The sequence below is a fragment of the Rattus norvegicus genome, chromosome 11, assembly GCF_021556685.1.
Source record: "Rattus norvegicus strain SHRSP/BbbUtx chromosome 11, alternate assembly SHRSP_T2T, whole genome shotgun sequence".
NCBI lineage: Eukaryota > Metazoa > Chordata > Mammalia > Rodentia > Muridae > Rattus > Rattus norvegicus.
The window spans coordinates 17,461,533-17,481,345 of NC_141544.1; positions in this window are offsets into that span (position 1 = coordinate 17,461,533).

Below are 19,813 nucleotides of genomic sequence, written 5' to 3' on the forward strand. Positions count from 1 at the left end.
TTTTTGTTCTAGAGCTTTTAGGTGTGCTGTCAAGCTGCTGACATATGCTCTTTCCTGTTTCTTTCTGCAGGCACTCAACGCTATGAGTTTTCCTCTTAGCACAGCTTTCATTGTGTCCCATAAGTTTGGGTATGTTGTACCTTCATTTTCATTAAATTCTAAAAAAGTTTTTAATTTCTTTCTTTATTTCTTCCTTGACCAGGTTATCATTGAGTAGAGCATTGTTCAATTTCCACGTATATGTGGGCATTCTTCCCTTATTTTTATTGAAGACCAGTTTTAGGCCGTGGTGGTCCGATAGCACGCATGGGATTATTTCTATCTTTCTGTACCTGTTGAAGCCCGTTTTTTGACCAATTATATGGTCAATTTTGGAGAAAGTACCATGAGGAGCTGAGAAGAAGGTATATCCTTTTGCTTTAGGATAGAATGTTCTATAAATATCCGTTAAGTCCATTTGGCTCATGACTTCTCTAAGTCTGTCTACATCTCTGTTTAATTTCTGTTTCCATTATCTGTCCATTGATGAGAGGGGGTTGTTGAAATCTCCCACTATTATTGTGTGAGGTGCAATGTGTGTTTTGAGCTTTAGTAAGGTTTCTTTTATGTATGTAGGTGCCCTTGTATTTGGAGCATAGGTATTTAGGATTGAGAGTTCATCTTGGTGGATTTTTCCTTTGATGAATATGAAGTGTCCTTCCTTATCTTTTTTGACGACTTATAGTTGAAAATTGATTTTATTTGATATTAGAATGGGTACTCCAGCTTCCTTCTTCTGACCATTTGCTTGGAAAGTTGTTTTCCAGCCTTTCACTCTGAGGTAGTGTCTGTCTTTGTCTCTGAGGTGTGTTTCCTGTAGGCAGCAGAATGCAGGGTCCTCCTTGCGTATCCAGTTTGTTAATCTATGTCTTTTTATTGGGGAGTTGAGGCCATTGATGTTGAGAGATATTAAGGAATAGTGATTATTGCTTCCTGTTATATTCATATTTGGATGTGAGGTTATGTTTGTGTGCTTTTCTTCTCTTTGTTTTGTTGCCAAGACTATTAGTTTCTTGCTTCTTCTAGGGTATAGCTTGCCTCCTTATGTTGGGCTTTACCATTCATTATCCTTTGTAGTGCTGGATTTGTAGAACGATATTGTGTAAATTTGGTTTTGTCATGGAATATCTTGGTTTCTCCATCTATGTTAATTGAGAGTTTTGCAGGATACAGTAACCTGGGCTGGCATTTGTGTTCTCTTAGGGTCTGTATGACATCAGTCCAGGATCTTCTGGCCTTCATAGTTTCTGGCGAGAAGTCTGGTGTGATTCTGATAGGTCTGCCTTTATATGTTACTTGACCTTTTTCCCTTACTGCTTTTAATATTCTTTCTTTATTTTGTGCGTTTGGTGTTTTGACTATTATGTGACGGGAGGTGTTTCTTTTCTGGTCCAATCTATTTGGAGTTCTGTAGGCTTCTTGTATGCCTATGGGTATCTCTTTTTTTAGGTTAGGGAAGTTTTCTTCTATGATTTTGTTGAAGATATTTACTGGTCTTTGAGCTGGGAGTCCTTACTCTCTTCTATACCTATTATCCTTAGGTTTGATCTTCTCATTGAGTCCTGGATTTCCTGTATATTTTGGACCAGTAGCTTTTTCTGCTTTACATTATCTTTGACAGTTGAGTCAATGATTTCTATGGAATCTTCTGCTCCTGAGATTCTCTCTTCCATCTCTTGTATTCTGTTGGTCATGCTTGTATCTACGGCTCCTTGTCTCTTCCTTTGGTTTTCTATATCCAGGGTTGTTTCCATGTGTTCTTTCTTGATTGCTTCTATTTCCGTTTTTAATTCCTTCAACTGTTTGATTGTGTTTTCCTGGAATTCTTTCAGGGATTTTTGCGATTCCTCTCTGTAGGCTTCTACTTGTTCTCTAAGGGAGTTCTTCCCATCTTTCTTGAAGTCCTCCAGCATCATGATCTAATATGATTTTGAAACTAGATCTTGCTTTTCTGGTGTGTTTGGATATTCCATGTTTGTTTTGGTGGGAGAATTGGGCTCCGATGATGCCATGTAGTCTTGGTTTCTGTTGCTTGGGTTCCTGCGCTTGCCTCTCGCCATCAGATTATCTCTAGTGTTACTTTGTTCTGCTATTTCTGACAGTGGCTAGACTGTCCTATAAGCCTGTGTGTCAGGAGTGCTGTAGACCTGTTTTCCTCTCTTTCAGTCAGTTTTGGGGACAGAGTGTTTTGCTTTCGGGCGTGTAGTTTTTCCTCTCTACAGGTCTTCAGCTGCTCCTGTGGGCCTGTGTCTTGAGTTCACCAGGCAGCTTTCTTGCAGCAGAAAAGTTGGTCTTACCTGTGGTCCCGAGGCTCAAGTTCGCTCGTGGGGTGCTGCCCACGGGCTCTCTGCAGCGGCAGCAACCAGGAAGACCTGTGCCGCCCCTTCCTGGAGCTTCAGTGTACCAGGGTTCCAGATGGCCTTTGGTGTTTTCCTCTGGCGTCCGAGATGTGTGCACAGAGTGCAGTCTCTTCTGGTTTCCCAGGCTTGTCTGCCTCTCTGAAGATTTAGCTCTCCCTCCCACGGGATTTGGGTGCAGAGAACTTTTTATCCGGTCTGTTTCCTTCAGGTTCTGGTGGTGTCTCAGGCAGGGGTCCTGCCGCTCCTGGGCCCTCCCCCACGGGAGCCCAGAGGCCTTATACAGTTTCCTCTTGGGCCAGGGATGTGGGCAGGGGTGGGCATTGTTGGTCATCTCTTCCGCTCTGCAGCCTCAGGAGTGCCCACCTGACCAGGCGGTGAGGTGTCTTTCCCACGGGGTCTGGGAGCAGAGAGCTGCTGCGGGCCGGGATCTGCGGGCGTGGGACCTCCGGCAAACACAGGACGTGCCCGGTCCTAGATGAACTCTGCCTCTGTGTGTCCTGATCTCACCATGCATCTCTCTTGCAGCAGACGAGTTGGTCTTACCTGTGGTCCCGAGGCTCAAGTTTGCTTGCAGGGTGCTGCCCAAGGGCTCTCAATAATTAAGTTTTAATCATCAACTTGATACAATCTTGATCTAAAAATTGCATGGTAAGGGAGTCTTTTTATTAATTATTACTTTTACAGTCCAGTCCTAACTCCCCTTCCTGTCTGAACTCCCACAGTTCCTTATCCCATTCCTCCTTCTCCCTGTTTCCAAGAAGATATCTTCACCCCACCCCTGCTATGGCTCCCTACTCCCCAGGCCTCAAGTATCTCCAGGGTTAGGCACCTCTTCTCCCACTGAGTCCAGAGCAGGCATCCCTCTGCTGTTTATGTGTCAGGGGGCTGGCACCTCAGACACTGGGCCTCCAACCAGGAAAGAGAGTCTTAATAAGGGACTTTATATTATCAGGTTTGTCTATGGCTTTGTCTTGGGGAAACTGTTTCAATTATTTTAATGCAAGAAGGAAGATCCACCCACTCTAGGTGGTTTCATTTTCTAAGCAGGGGATTCTGAACTGCCTAAGGGTGAATGAAGCAACATGGTCACAGGCAAGCATGCAAAATTCCCTGTGTTCTTGACTGTGAATATAATATGACGGGTGCTTCAAGTCCTTGCTCCTTTTGATTCCCTTCTGTAATGGACTATAATTTGGAGCTGTAGTCTAGAGTAAACTCTTCCTCTTTTGTATTGCCTCTATGCGTTTGCCAGCCTGGTTTGTTACAGCAACAAGAAACAAAGACAAGGGACTAACACTGGATGATAAGAATGAAAGTAAAAAAAGATAGAGATAAAGAAAGGAGTATAAAAATACCAAGATATGGCTTATATCAGTGAAGTGCTATCTCTTAACAGTGCACAACAGAAACAAAGCTCTCTTGGAAGTGCTGTATTCAGCACTCACCAGAAGAGCTTGGAGGTGAAGAAGCCAAGAAAATGAGAAAGAAGCACCTTATATTTTAACTCTGTGTCTTTAGTTTTCTTTTTGATAAAGTTTCACCTCACTGTGAAACTGGTTTCCATAAACTCCATGATCATCCTAGCCATGGTGGTTCCTCAAGAAAGCTTGCAGCAGGAGTTGACTGGGTCTAAAAATCAAAGGGGAAATAGCATACACAGTGAGTAGTCCTTTAACCACTGAGGAGTTGGTGTGGGAAACCTGAGAAGGCATTCAGAGTACTTGACATATTGAATTAAGATTTGTCAAAGCACTTAAAAGAATACCCAGCAATGGAAGATAACTGATGTGTTTGCCGTCACCATTTTCAGGCTGCTGAGGAGCATGTGAAACAAGAATAAAACATGTAATAAAAGGGTTCCTTTTGACAATAATTCAATTGGGACTCTAATCGTCCCAAGATTGGTTTATAAGTCACAGGTTAATTGAGACATAATTACAACTCCATTTAGCAGATCAGAAACTCAAAGAAGGTGCTATAAGTGGTTAAGCACTCCAGCTCTTACCTAAGCAAGGAAAGGAGTGCATCTATTAGATCAATTTCAACCCAGGGTCAGCTCTAATTTAGAAGATGACAGATGCGTCCAGTATGGCTCACAGGAAAGAGGAAAATAATTCTGTTGGAGTTGCGGAATGGGTGCCAGGACAATAAATAGGACACCGACTTTCTCTCTGTGGGTTCTATTTTGTAGCATCTCTTTATTTAAGGCTCGGAGCGGCTTGCTGGAATGCATTACTGAGAGGAATGGAGTCATGGAATATGTCACGAAAGGACAAACAGCTATAATTTTGTAGGAGCAAGGCACAGAAAGTTTCTGGTAAGTGGAGTTCTGCCCAGAATCACAAAGATGAACCAGATCGATGCCTTGGCGGTGTGGATCATCTGTTGGGAGCCACAAGATGACTCTAGAAAGCAACGCTGAGAGCACAAAAGTGAAAAGAATAACTTTCTCTGTATACTCTCCTCTTTTTCTATCACCCTTTCTGGCTCTTTGTTAAAGAATTCATTAAGATTTAAAAAAAAAACACTTTTGTCTTACAGTATTTCAAAACCGTGCATCATCTGTGCATCAGATTTTGACTTCTGTAAATATCCAGTGTAGCTTTACTATGTAAATCTAGAAGCTGACAAAACAAAATTTATTCTCTGTAACTTTAACCAATTTTTCAGTAAAAAACAAAGGAATGCTGTTTTTGTTTTATTCTAATTAATATCATTAAAATGGAAAGGGACCACATGTACAGGGCCTGCCTGTTTGCATGTTAAGTGGGATTCCCTCCTTGAAGACATTTTTGCACCACCAAGGGATTAAACTGGCAGTTGTCAGCCTGTTGTCATGCAGACCACAGAATTTGCTCCTCCTCCTTCTTGTCCGGTGGAGATTCATGCCAGATGCCCAGAATAAAGGGCTGGATTTCAAAATCTGACAGTCAGCAAAGGGGGAGGGTGTGTTGGGGAAAGAGACATGGATGGTCTCAGTATTCTGAAAGACGCGAGAGTCCGGGAACTTGTGTCTTGAACATCAGTTGTTTTCGTGCTTGGGATGGAGTTGCTTTCAGATCCCCAGTTCAGGGTTCTTGCGTGGTCTGACTGAGGTTTCTCTGGACCACACTGAGTTTCTAAATTCAGGACAATGGAGTTGAGTTTTAAAAGGATTGTTAAAAAGCACCAGTGAACATGTTTTGTTTGTTTGTTTGTGTCGCTGAACTAAACAGAGAGGTTAACAAGAAAGGATGTTTGCTTGTTACTGTGCTCTGAACTACGTTTCCTGTGCCTGTGGGATCCTGAGCTGGAGAACTGCAGGGACAGCATTTGTTTCTTTGCTCTCTCACTGCTGTTTAGGAGATCTAAGATAATAAAATAACCTTATATTTTTTTTAATCTTAGAAAAATGATGACAGTAAAGCTTGAGATTTTTAATTCATGTTTTAATATTGTAAGACAATGATTTAATTATGGATTGATTCAAAACTTGAATCTCTACGATTTAAAATAAATTCTGTTGATAAATGTATTAACTAAAGTCAGTTAAATCTTGACAAATGTATTAACTATGTTATCACTGTTAATTAATTACTATAGCAGGCTCCAAGATGAAAAAGTGAACACAATGATTTTAAAACTTTAAAGATTTCCCTCTGTAGTAATTAAACTTGAGATTGGACTCCATGAGTCTGTTGAGTAAATAAGCTAGTTAGACTAACTCTTTGAGCCAGTGAATAATCAAAAGATTGCTATGGTTTCCTAATTTCTCATTTTGACAACGCTGTCATTTTGACAGGGTCTCAAATTGAATAGGAGATGAGTATTTGGGCATTTCTTGGAGGAGTTTTCTTGATGACATTAGTTGATGTGGGAAGAGGCATCTTAAATGTGGACAGAAACTTTTCCTGTGTTGAGGATCCTGGACTTTAATGAAGGAGAGACAGCTAGGTCCTAACTAGCATGCATCCATCCTTCTTTATGTTGTGGATGCCATATTACCAGCTACTTAGCGCATTGCTGCCTTGTCTTCTTCACCATGATAAACACTATCTCAGAACTGTGAGCTCAAATAACCCCTTTTAGTTTCTTATGTCAAGGAAAGAAACTATGACAGCTATAACTTACTATATTCCAACAATTTCCAATTTAGCCACCTACCAAGGTACAATCGAGAGCCTGGACTAAACAATATACTAGGAATTAATTTCATCACATGTTAATTCAGAAAATAGACATCTCTAACTAACAATTTCCTAATTACCACTGAACTACAATATTGGTTTTATAAATATAATTCATAGCAATAGTGAGAATATTTAGTATTAATTTGCTGATGAAGTGACCAACTGGATATATGTATTTGTCATAATTAGCCTGTGTTGTCAACACAAGTCTAGGGTTAACTAGGAATCAAAGCTCTCAACTAAAGGATGGCCTCTCTCAGATTGCAACATCTGTGAGACACTTTCCTAACTGATATTAGGGGATCTCAAACCACCATCACTGGTACCATGTGTAGGTAAATGGGCCCAGGCTGTATACAAAAGGCTAGCTGAGGCAGCCACAGGGAGTTAGCTCTCAGCAGTGTTCCTCCAGGTTTGCTGTGTCACCCAGGTTCCAGTTTTGAGTTCCTGCACTGCCCTTCCTTCCTCAGTGAGAGACTAAAATATAACATTAAACAAATTCTTTCTTAAAAACAGCAAACAAGAAACCAAACTAGGACAGTATTAAAGAAGAGAAATACAAGATAGCAAGGTCTAAACTTTGTCCTTACGATTATGTCTATCTATCTATCTATCTATCTATCTATCTATCTATCTATCTATCTATCTATCTATCTATCTATCTACATCTTCATACTAAGTAACTTTCACTCAATAGGATAAAAAGCTACATGGATATTTCAATATTCTATGTAAGTTCTCTTTTAAATACCAATAATAAAATCATGTCACCAAGTCACTTTTGTGTCATATTTAACACAGTTTTAACTACTTATATTTTCCATTTTATAGAGATATAAAGAAATAAACTTTGTATCTGTCTGTCTAAACAATAATCTAAGACCTAACAGTTCTGGGTAGGACTGAATTTACCTGTTTATTGCAAACGAAGTCAACCAATTTAACTTTGTAGTTGTGTAGAAAACAAACAATCAAATGTTTTTACTTAGAAGATAATTCCCCAAGGCACATAGTTTTTACTAAGGTTTTTTTCTACTTCTTACACTATAGGAGGCTGCCCCACCCCCTGCCGCCATGCAGAAGCACATACAGGCCTCTAATTTGACCTGCTTAGGTAGAGGTATTAAAAACTTGGGAGGGAATTTGCTGCCTCTTTCATATCATTCAAGGTTGGTAATTGAGCAAAAATGTCATGAGAAGCTCCTAATTAGCAGTAGAAATTTCATATTAACAATTTCAATGAAATACAACCTCTCCAAATTACTTAGATTTGGAAGATTGTTTCCATAGCTTCCTGTGGCCTGTCCTGGTCCTCTCTTTCTTTCTCTTCCCCCCTCTCCCTCTCCCACTCATTTCCCTCTCCTTCCCCCCTCGCTCTCTGTAGGTATATATGTGTGTGTGCATGTGCATGTGTACACACCACAGTCTATATCTATCAAGAACTTGAAATGAGACTCACAAAAACCATGCTTACTGTTGTCTGTACCTAGGGGCTGCATTCAAGCCACAGGTCTGATACGTTTATTATATCGTGAGGTAAGGATTGAGTTATGGCTATGGTTTGAACATTCCTGCAAAGCTTCTGTTGGTGGTGGGCGAATCCTCAGTCAAGACTATCATTAATTATCACCTTCTAAGTGATGAAAAAGCTTAAGTATATTTTTTGCTTAGGGATTTTTTAATGACTAATATGAAATTAACATAGAATTGCAAACATTTTAAATGAATGCGAATTGAAATTACTAGAGAGGCATTTCCAACTTCTAATGTTGTCTATACTGGGCCCTTTGTCACAGATGACTTCTAAAGGGTACACAGGAGCTGAAAGCACCTGTTGCTTTCAGTCCCAGGACAAAATCCACAGGGTAGTGACAGTGGCAAGCATGGACCTCATGCCAAAATGCCAAAAATTCTTCAAGGATTTTACAGTGTCGTCATGTTTCTTCTGAGGCTTACTTTTGTTGTATAATTCCCAGTGCCCCAAGAACCATTTAGACTCTTAAGTTAATAGTGGTGATTGAGTCTGTAAACCAAAGCTGTCTATGCAATTTGAATACTTTTGCTAGCTCATGTGATACCACGGAAAGGCTGTTCAGCTGACAGAGGAAATAAATACATTTTATTTTCAGGTTTAAGAGAAGAGGGACCTCCCCACCTATCCCCAACTCTCGAAATGCTTTTTACTTATTTATGTTTCTGCTTCCCCTCTGTTTCATTTCTGGATCCACTAACTAACAAACAATTTTAATTACTTGGTTCTGAAATTGTTTGTTGAAAAGAAATTTATATTACTGTCAATGTTGTAGCAAATTGCAGTTATTTAGAAACAGCTGCTGCCTGCTTCAGACATGCTCAGAGTGTCAAGGTATACTACCCTTGGAGAGCTGAAGGTCACGGACCATAGGTCACGAAGTTCCTGCTCTCCTGAATTCACTCTTTTCCTTTTGTTCAGCTCATATTTCATCTTTACTCCTTACCCAGTGTTCCCCTTGAAGGAGTGCAGACATGTGTGCCTCCAATTTCTACTGGCAAAAAAATAACATTCATTTTAATTGAAACATTTATTTTTGAGTTATATATTCATCATTTACTTTTTCTCCATTGAATTCATTTATGGATATTTTTTGTATAAGTTATGTGTATAAGTAAATTATTCTTATGCACATTTATACTTAAGATTTTAAATGACTTATTTATTTCAGGAAATAAGGAATATCTTTGTTTAAGTTACATTGAATGATATAATGAAACAGAATTAATTGTAACAAAGAAATTTAATTTAAAATGTAGCTGCAACATTTTATTTATATTTTACACATACAGTATTTTTAAATACAATTTAGCTAAATTGTTTTAAAGAGGATGAATGAAATATATTAGGATATTATTTATCTGACTCTCAGAAAACAGACATTGAGAAGAGTTTGTCTGGACATGATGGTTTTTAAAGTACAACTCGGGGAACAAAGCCATAGGAAAAGAAAGGTAGAAAACAAAACTAAGCAGAATAGTAAGTCACATGACAGTGGCTTTAGTACATTGTCAGCTGACTCCATAAATTATTTGAGCATTGGAATGCTCATCAGCTGTGCTCTATTGGCTATACTGTTATTTCTCTACAACTGTCAGGTTTCAGATAATACAGATAATACGGGCCATTGGAAGTAGGGCAGTGACCTTGCGCAGGTGTGATTTTATCAGGGGTGATCCTTAAAGCTTGGTGTGTGGGCTATCATTACACATACAGCACACAGGGTAACATGCACTTCATTGGAACCCTATCTGAGTGATGCTTCATGACTATGTACATATATGTTTGTATACTAAATATATGTCATTTATGCATAGGCTTTTATATAGATTTGTGTTCAGGCATACTGGTAGGTACTATTTAATATTGCTAAAGCTTAATCATACACATATAGTCTAGTAAGAATATGATTAAGTCTATATTGACAGACTGTTATATTAAAGTTAAAATTCTGTCTTTTTATACAGTTAGAAAAGTACCGACCATTGAAGGTGAAATAACATTTTGATATCAAATTAAAAAGTAAGGCAAAATTTAAATTTAAAATGTCAGAGTTGTATACAAAAAATATTTATATATAAGATTTATTTCATTTAGTGAAAATAGTCTTGACTAATGTCTCAATATTAACTGAAGTTGTCATTGGCTATTATGGGAACATATAGAAGGAAAGCCTACAATAAATTGATACTAGTAAAAGGCCTGTGGGATATGAGTCTAGGTTTCTTGAGAGGGATTGGTGCTTTGTAGAATAACAGTACCAGAAGGTTCCCTTGCTGACTTCTTCCTTCCATTGTTTAAAGATAGAAGGTACCATCCTCACACTCGAAATTATCCACACCTTCATCATGGACTTTTATGTTTTTCCAAACTCTTATGAAAGAAATCCTCACCATTTATAATCTAACACATTTATGGTATTCTTTGGTGTTGTGGTTTGCCCTGGAGTTATGTGTATTTTGATGCTAATTCCACTGCCCCAAGGACAGCTGCCTAGTCTCATACTCAGGAATCAGGTGACTTCACCAGAAACTTCTCCCCATTGAATTTGTAAAGTACAGGTGAGGGGCAGGTACAGGATAGAAGGAGGCCTGTCATTGGAAGGGAAGGAAGAATGGGTGGGAGAGAAGTTTGAAGGAAGAAGAGGAGACTGGAATGGAAAGGGAGAGACAGGAGAGAGGAGAGGGAGAGATGGTGATGGCTGGTGATGTTAAGATTCTGCTCTGCAGGGGCTGGGGATTTAGCTCAGTGGTAGAGTGCTTACCTAGGAAGCGCAAGGCCCTGGGTTCGGTCCCCAGCTCGGAAAAAAAAAAAAAGAACCAAAAGATTCTGCTCTGTGTATTTACAGGTTGTTATTAATGTTGTCAAGGGATGGATGGTACCAGGCTTTGTATGTTTAAGTGGGCAATTATATCTTACCAATTGGGTCAAAGGTTATTGTGTTGTGTGATTTTTATGTGACAGTTTGAGTGTAGGAAAGTATGTGGTGGCAAGAGACACTGGGCCGCCGAGGAGTTGGGATGTGTTTCCGCCAAGATATCTAGCAGATATCTTGAGGCACCGTGGTGTGGACCTAGCGAGGTAAAAGACACAATACTTCTTTATTTTTATATTTTACAACAACACTTTGGAATACCATAGAACAAAGAGACAACTGCTAAATTAAAACAAAACAAACAAGCAAATCAAAACAAAGCACTAGAGATGAATGGCTAATAAACTAAACTAATAAATAAAATAGAATTCCGATATAACCAAAATGTGGCTACTTCTGCTATATTACTAATCATGTTGATGGTAAAATGTTAGAAGGCAATAAATGAATGAGACAGGAATTGTTTTATTTGTTTCGGTAAAAGAATATCTTAGAAGAAATGGTTTACATTAGAGGACCAAAGAGCGGAGAGTAAAGGAAGATTTACTAGACTTCAGTGTATAGTAAAATGTTCATTCTGAGAGATTCTCCTCCAGATCTGCACTTTGGAATTTTCCATCCTCTCCAGGGGAAGAAGAGGGCAACCTGACTGAAGGCCAAGGGAAGGTAACAGGGAAGAAAAGGGAAAGAAAGAAAGATGAGATCAGGAAAAGGGGTGAAGATGAAAACAAGCAAGGGAAGTCAACAGAGAAAAAGAGTCATGAAGTTGAGAGGATTCCAGAAAGTAGTCAGTCAGCTTTACTGTAAATCAAATCTTTCTACTCCAAGAAAGTGTGTTCAGCCACTCTCTCTTTCACTTGTTTTTTGTACTATGTGCATTGGTAGGTTCTACACTTGGAAAATGGAAAAGATTATGTATCTACTGACAACTGACACTGAAATTCAGGCTTTACTCTGTTTTTATAGTAGATGTTTCTGGTAATTTTATTTCTGATACCTTTCTGACTCTTTTTTTTTTATTAACTTGAGTATTTCTTATTTACATTTCAAGTGTTATTCCCTTTCCCGGTTTCCAGGCAAACATCCCCCTAATCCCTCCCTCTCCCCTTCTTTATGGGTGTTCTCCTCCCTACCCTCCCCCCATTACCGCCCTCCCCCCAACAATCTAGTTCACTGGGGATTCAGTCTTAACAGGACCCAGGGCTTCCCCTTCCACTGGTGCTCTTACTAGGATATTCATTGCTACCTATGAGGTCAGAGTCCAGGGTCAGTCCATGTATAGTCTTTAGGTAGTGGCTTAGTCCCTGGAAGCTCTGGTTGCTTGGCATTGTTGTTCATAAGGGGTCTCGAGCTCCTTCAAGCTCTTCGAGTTCTTTCTCTTCAATCCTTCAACGGGGGTCCCGTTCTCAGTTCAGTGGTTTGCTGCTGGCATTCGCCTTTGTATTTGCTGTATTCTGGCTGTGTCTCTCAGGAGAGATCTACATCCGGCTCCTGTCGGTCTGCACTTCTTTGCTTCATCCATCTTGTCTAATTGGATGGTTGTATATGTATGGGCCACATGTGGGGCAGGCTCTGAATGGGTGTTCCTTCATTCTCTGTTTTAATCTTTGCCTCTCTATTCCCTGCCAAGGGTATTCTTGTTCCCCTTTTAAAGAAGGAGTGAAGCATTCACATTTTGATCATCCGTCTTGAGTTTCATTTGTTCTAGGGATCTAGGGTAATTCAAGCATTTGGGCTAATAGCCACTTATCAATGACTGCAAACCATGTGTGTTTTTCTGTGATTGGGTTACCTCACTCAGGATGATATTTTCAGTGATTCAACTTAGAAGTACCCTTAGAAGTAAACTAATGAGAAAGTTTACAACTAAGAATTTCACAATAGTTATTTCACTGTTACTATGCATCTAAATAGTAAATGCACCTGATGAGACGTATATAGCTTCTAGGTGGTCCCTCCACTGTGAAATCATTGTTTGGACATTTTGTAAGTGTACTTACAGAAGACATTTTTGAATAGAGTCCAATTCTGTGACCTTTTGTTTTCTTTAACCTAAATATTACTCAGCCCAAGTATTTAACTTTAATCTTAATTCCATTGTGTACTTAATCATATTTATTGTAGAGTTGTCTATTTGCTATTACTGGATACTCAGTTGATGTGTCCTCTCTGGAGAAGACTGTGTTTCCTGCTTTTGGCTTTCCTTAGTAACCTACAGTTGAGGTCTCCTGGGCTCCCTCCTTGCACTGTAGCAAGCTCTCTTTTAATTGTCCTGTTTCAGCTTCTGTTGGGGAGACTAAATGTGTAACTTCCAACATTCTTAGTGGACACCATCTCACAACAATCTCATTGTTTCTCTGACTCTTACAATCTTTTTGGAAAGTCTAGAGTTAAGAGCAACCCCCCCCCCAAAAAAAAGAACAACCCCCAAATGCCAGATACTGAAATCATTCTTAAGGCTATTAGTAATTGGCAAGGCTTTAAAGGTCTTTATGGCAATATTTTAAAGACTAGTACTGAGGATTGACAGCATATTTACAGTATCTAACATAAATAGATTATTCAAATGTTAAGTATTTAAATCTAATAAATAGTAGTTAAGAGTGTAGATGATTAAACAAGTGGAACAATTACCTTGAACTCAACATTTGTCCATGCATTACAACCATTAAAACCAATTGATTGTTTAATAGCAAATCATCTTTTCTGAAAACAAGCAACATTAACAAAATGATAGTGTACCTTGTACTGTGGGTGTGTGTGACAATTGAAAAGGAGACCAAGATTTTTTGCAAGAGAACAAAGAGGCAGGGTATACAGTAGAGTTTATAGGGATGAAATGAAAGAGAGAAATGATGTAACTACATTATAATCTTAAAAAAATGGTGGAAAATTAAAAAAAAACAGGAAAGTGAAAAACTGCCTGATGATTATAGTCCCCAGATTTTGATTTTGATAAGGAAAGCCTGGTAGAAAAGTATGCAGAGAGCTCCAGAAAAAATTACCTATATATTATCTATCAAGAGTTGGATTTGGAAGACAATTTAGGCAGATAGCAGAGTGGAGGCTTCTTCCAGGGACACAGGCACATAACATGTTTGAGTATCTTTTATCAATCCATGCCTTTCTGAAATAGTAAATAGAAAGTGGTAAATAAAAAGACCACTAAATTCCTAGCTTTTATATAGTATCAGAAGGCCCTATGAAATCTGCCAAGGGAGAAACACAATTATTAATCCTACGCATATTGATGCCTATGTACCACCGAAATGACCGATGTGGCAAGATAGTCCTCAAAGTAGAATAGTGGCCTTTACATGTTGGTCACCAACTGTCCTATTGTACTTACAGACCTTTCAATAGGAGGAAACGTATGTCTGGTTTTATAAAGCCATTGCAATCCCTGTGGCTTCTAAAGCCAGGGAACCTAGAGGAGAACCTACTATTGCCAATTCCCTAAACCAATGCAGTCTCTTACTGCGTTCTGTAAATGTATCTTTACACCCGGAGATAAATGTGGCTCTCACTCCTCACCAAAGAAGCTTCTTTTTTCAATGCACTGATGCTATCACAGAAAGCTCCAACTAGTCCAAATGCAGAGAACAACTGACCATAGTAGGTGTAGCCCTTGTCCAAAAAAAAAAAATCCTATGTAAGCTACTGTGTCTATAGATCAGGGAACTTCAGGAAAAGCTGTGTAGGAAGGTTTTAAGAGGCAGAAGGCCTGAGCGTTGAGCTGATGTCTTCTATGTATGCTGAGGAAGCTACTTTCATGACCCGTTAACTATATTGTCTCTGACAGACTCCACCAGTGTACATGGGAATGTGCAAGGGGAGTCTCCCCAGGTCTCATCCCTAGAGGAAGAACTACCAGCAATAGAGATAGCATTAGTCTTCCCTGATGCCGAGTCCCCTAAGTCATTATGCACTACCCCTACGAACATATGTACAGGGAACTCCAAATGGACCCATCAGGCTGAATTTATATGTATTTGTTCATTTATATGAGTGTATAAACATAATAAAGAAAAGACCCATGAATTTGAGATGGGGAGGAAGCATGTAGGGTATTGGAGGGACAGAGACTGGGGGGAAATGGTATAAATAGAATACATACTTAAACAGGTAAAGAATCAGATAATCCCATGTTTTCTGTGAAAGGACAGCTTTCTTGTATATCCGTGAATACGTGAATCTTGGTCTCTCGAGCTTTCAGTTCAACACTTAGAGTCTAAGTTCCTGATTTCTTATCCCATTATTGAAACTAAGAGCTACTCAAGAGAATCAAACTGTATGATAGGTTTTTTTTTTCAAGGAAACACCAAGATGTTAATTTATTTTGACATTTAGCACCTTTAATTGTAGGAAGTATGCCTATGCAAAAAGATGGCATATTAAAACTTTTGAATGTAAACTTATGGGACATTAAGTTCATTCACAGGGCTAGATTACTAGCTCCATTTCTGTGTCCAGAATATTTGCAACTCCCCCAATTGAAATTTTGTCCCCATTAAAAATCTTTTACCCATCTCTAGTCTCCTACCACACTACATATACTATCGTTATGGGTTTGAATACTCCAAATATCTCATAGAGTTGGAGTTGTTCATCTTTTTTACCTTTGTCTTACTTTATTTAGCATAATTATCTCTAAAGTTCATTCATGTTTAGAGACCAAGTGTTTCTCCTCATTAAAAAAGGACAGCAATGCATTGTATGTGGCTTTGCATCCTCCTTATGGGTAGGTGATTTTCCTTCATAAATGTACAGGTCTCCAAACTTGTCCTCCACCCCTTATACTCATTCCATTTTCCCATTCAGTTTTACACTTGCCAGTAGCTTCATTTTAGAAAATTCTACCTTGGTATAAAGTCTTTAAGATAAATGATACATTATTTTTAGAACTCTTTATAGTTTCAGCAATCTGAAATGTTCAGTAAACATCTTTATAAGAATTAATTCTCTCTGCGTATGTGTATGTGTGTATGTGTGCACATTTATGTGTGTCTTTGTCTGTATGAATATGTGATGTGTATATTTCTATATCTATATGTCTCTGTGTGTATGTTTCAGTGTATCCTCGTGTGTGTATTTGTGTGTGTGTGTACTGGTTTATGTATATATATGCCCATGTATGTGTATAAATTCATGTATATTATATATATGTATATATATGAGTATCTGCGTGTGCATGTGTTTGTGTGTATATGTTTGTGTATGCTGTCTCTATGTCTACCCCCAGTACTATGTTATAGGGACATGCTTCCCTTTCCAGGATTTAGTGTGGGTCCTGAGGATTGTAACTCAGAGTCTTCTGGTTTGTCAGCAGACTGAGCTATCTTCTCAGCCTCATTACTTATTTTGTTGAGGCACATTTAGAACAATAGCTTCTGGTTAAAACAGCCTGAGTCCTTCAATTAGATGAAAATCTTGGAAAAAAATTGCCTACTCATTCAAAACATATATTTCTGTATCTATAAATTAGAATGGGGATATTGAAAATTATAACACTGCAATGTTTATAATGATTGCCATAAATTATGCATGCTTCTTATTCACCCAGTCACTGGCATGGGGTATCATTGAGTTAAAAGTAGCTCCTACTTTTCAAGAGATTTATTTTTTCCCTATTAATATTCATGTGAGGCAAAGAAAAAGCTACAGAAACGTGGGCCTCTGCTTTTGCCTGTGATTTCACCACCAACATTATCTACTTTTTCCTCAAGTCACAGTCCATAGCCACCTGAGTGGCAAGGCAAAGTCCTGCCCATTAGTGTGAGAAAAATCCAGTAGAATAGTTTACACTATTTTGAAGTCAAGTCTAGACTTTACCTAGTCTCTGCTTCACTTAACTTCTCTTTTCTATCCTACCTCACGGACTGGTCCTACTACATGGATGTGTCTTAGGGTTGATTATTAGGGAAGCCAACAAACACTGTACATTTAAAAGTATTTATTAAGAATTGTTCATGAAAATGCTCAGATGAATGTTTCTGTACTGCTACATCCAATAGCACATCACGCATGTTCTGTGCCTTCAGTTCTCTAGGTCATAGATCTCTTAGCCCCTCCCAACTCCCTCAGCCCCTCCCTGACGCTTTCAGCCATACCTCTCTCCACCCCACCCCCAGACTAGCACTCTCACCCATTCTGTCATGCTCATTCCTCTCCCTCATTGTTCAGTACCTGTCCTGCATCTATGCCACAGTCATTCTGGCTGCTTTTGTACATGAAGACATCCAGATTTTTTTTTAATTTACTCAAAGTCGCCTTGTTAAAATCAAGAATCACATGTCTTTTTTATATGTTGGGGCATCTTTTGGGTATATGCCCAAGAGAGGTATAGCTGGGTCTTCAGGTAGTTCAATGTCCAACTTTCTGAGGAACTTCCAGACTGATTTCCAGAATGGTTGTACCAGTCTGCAATCCCACCAACAATGGAGGAGTGTTCCTCTTTCTCCACATCCTCGCCAGCATTTGCTCTTACCTGAGTATTTTATCTTAGCCATTCTGACTGGTGTGAGGTGAAATCTCACGGTCGTTTTGATTTGCATTTCCCTTATGACTAAAGATGTTGAACATTTCTTTAGGTGTTTCTCAGCCATTCGGCATTCCTCAGCTGTGAATTCTTTGTTTAGCTCTCAACTCCATTTTTTAATAGGGTTATTTTTCTTCCTGCAGTCTAACTTCTTGAGTTCTTTGTATATTTTGGATATAAGGCCTCTATCTGTTGTAGGATTGGTAAAGATCTTTTCCCAATCTGTTTGTTGGTTGCCGTTTTGTGCTAACCACAGTGTCCTTTGCCTAACAGAAGCTTTGCAGTTTTATGAGATCCCATTTGTCGATTCTTGATCTTAGAGCATAAGCCATTGGTGTTTTGTTCAGGAAATTTTCTCCAGTGCCCATGTGTTCGAGATGCTTCCCCACTTTTTCTTCTATTAGTTTGAGTGTATCTGGTTTGATGTGGAGGTCCTTGATCCACTTGGACTTAAGCTTTGTACAGGGTGATAAGCATGGATCGATCTGCATTCTTCTACATGTTGACCTCCAGTTGAACCAGCACCATTTGCTGAAAATGCTATCTTTTTTCCATTGGATGGTTTTGGCTCCTTCGTCAAAAATCAAGTGACCATAGATGTGTGGGTTCATTTCTGGGTCTTCAACTCTATTCCATTGGTCTATCTGTCTGTCTCTTGCTCCACTATGTTCATAGCAGCCTTATTTATAATAGCCAGAAGCTGGAAAGAACCCAGATGCACTTCAACAGAGGAATGGATACAGAAAATGTGGTACATCTACACAATGGAATATTACTCAGCTATCAAAAACAATGCCTTTATGAAATTAGGCAAATGGTTGGAACTGGAAAATATCATCCTGAGTGAGGTAACCCAATCACAGAAAGACATACATGGTATGCACTCATTGATAAGTGGCTATTAGCCCAAATGCTTGAATTACCCTAGATCCCTAGAACAAATGAAACTCAAGACGGATGATCAAAATGTGAATGCTTCACTCCTTCTTTAAAAGGGGAACAAGAATACCCTTGGCAGGGAATAGGGAGGCAAAGATTAAAACAGAGGCAGAAGGAACACCCATTCAGAGCCTGTCCCACATGTGGCCCATACATATACAGCCACCCAATTAGACAAGATGGATGAATTAAAGAAGTGCCGGCTGACAGGAACCGGATGTAGATCTCTCTTGAGAGACACAGCCAGAATACAGCAAATACAGAGGTGAATGCCAGCAGCAAACCACTGAACTGAGAACAGGACCCCCGTTGAAGGAATCAGAGAAAGGACTGGAAGAGCTTGAAGGGGCTCGAGACCCCATATGAACAACAATGCCAACCAACCAGAGCTTCCAGGGACTAAGCCACTACCCAAAGACTATACATGGACTGACCCTGGACTCTAACCTCATAGGTAGCAATGAATAGCCTGGTAAGAGCACCAGGGGAAGGGGAAGCCCTTGGTCCTGCTATGACTGAACCCCCAGTGAAGTGATTGTTGGGGGGAGGGCGGTAATGGGGGGAGGGTAGGGAGAGGAACACCCATAAAGAAGGGGAGGGGGAGGGATTAGGGGGATGTTTGCCCGGAAACTGGGAAAGGGAATAACACTCGAAATGTAAATAAGAAATACTCAAGTTAATAAAAAAAAATCAAGAATCACCAGATTGTAGTTAAAAAAAATTGCAGTTGGAAAACAGGAAGTTATGTAGCCTTTGAATCAGTAAATAATAACAAAAAAATTTGTCTAATCTTGAAATTATGTCATTTGAAAATTTCAAAAAAGCCCCTAATGTATTTTACAGTGCTTTATAAAGAGTATGAAATTGTATTTCAGAATACAAGAAAGTATTCTTTGAAATAATTAAAAGCTGTAGAAGCTCATTATTTTCTCTACAAAAGGAATTCTACGTCTAAAGAAATTTTAAGTTCAATATTTCAAGAAAATTAATGCAATGACTTAGGCATGTAAATAATGTAGTATTTAATTTGGCAGACAAATATGCACAAAATGGATATTATGCATGTATGTGTTTATATTATTATATGTATTGATAAAGAATTTAGAATTAATGACTGATTGCAAATACTGAAATAGAGTAAAACGGTGGATGCTAGTATTCGGTTGAACTAGATCAAACATAATTTGAGTCCGATGGAAAAGGAGCAAAATGTGCGTCACAATATTTTCCATCTTTCTGGAATAAACCTTAAAAGTTTTAACAGCGTATTTAAAAAATAAAAATGAGTGAAACAGTTTTAATTACTTTATTGGCTAGCAGACAAATGACAATGTTTTAACTTCACAATCATCTTCAGAGCTT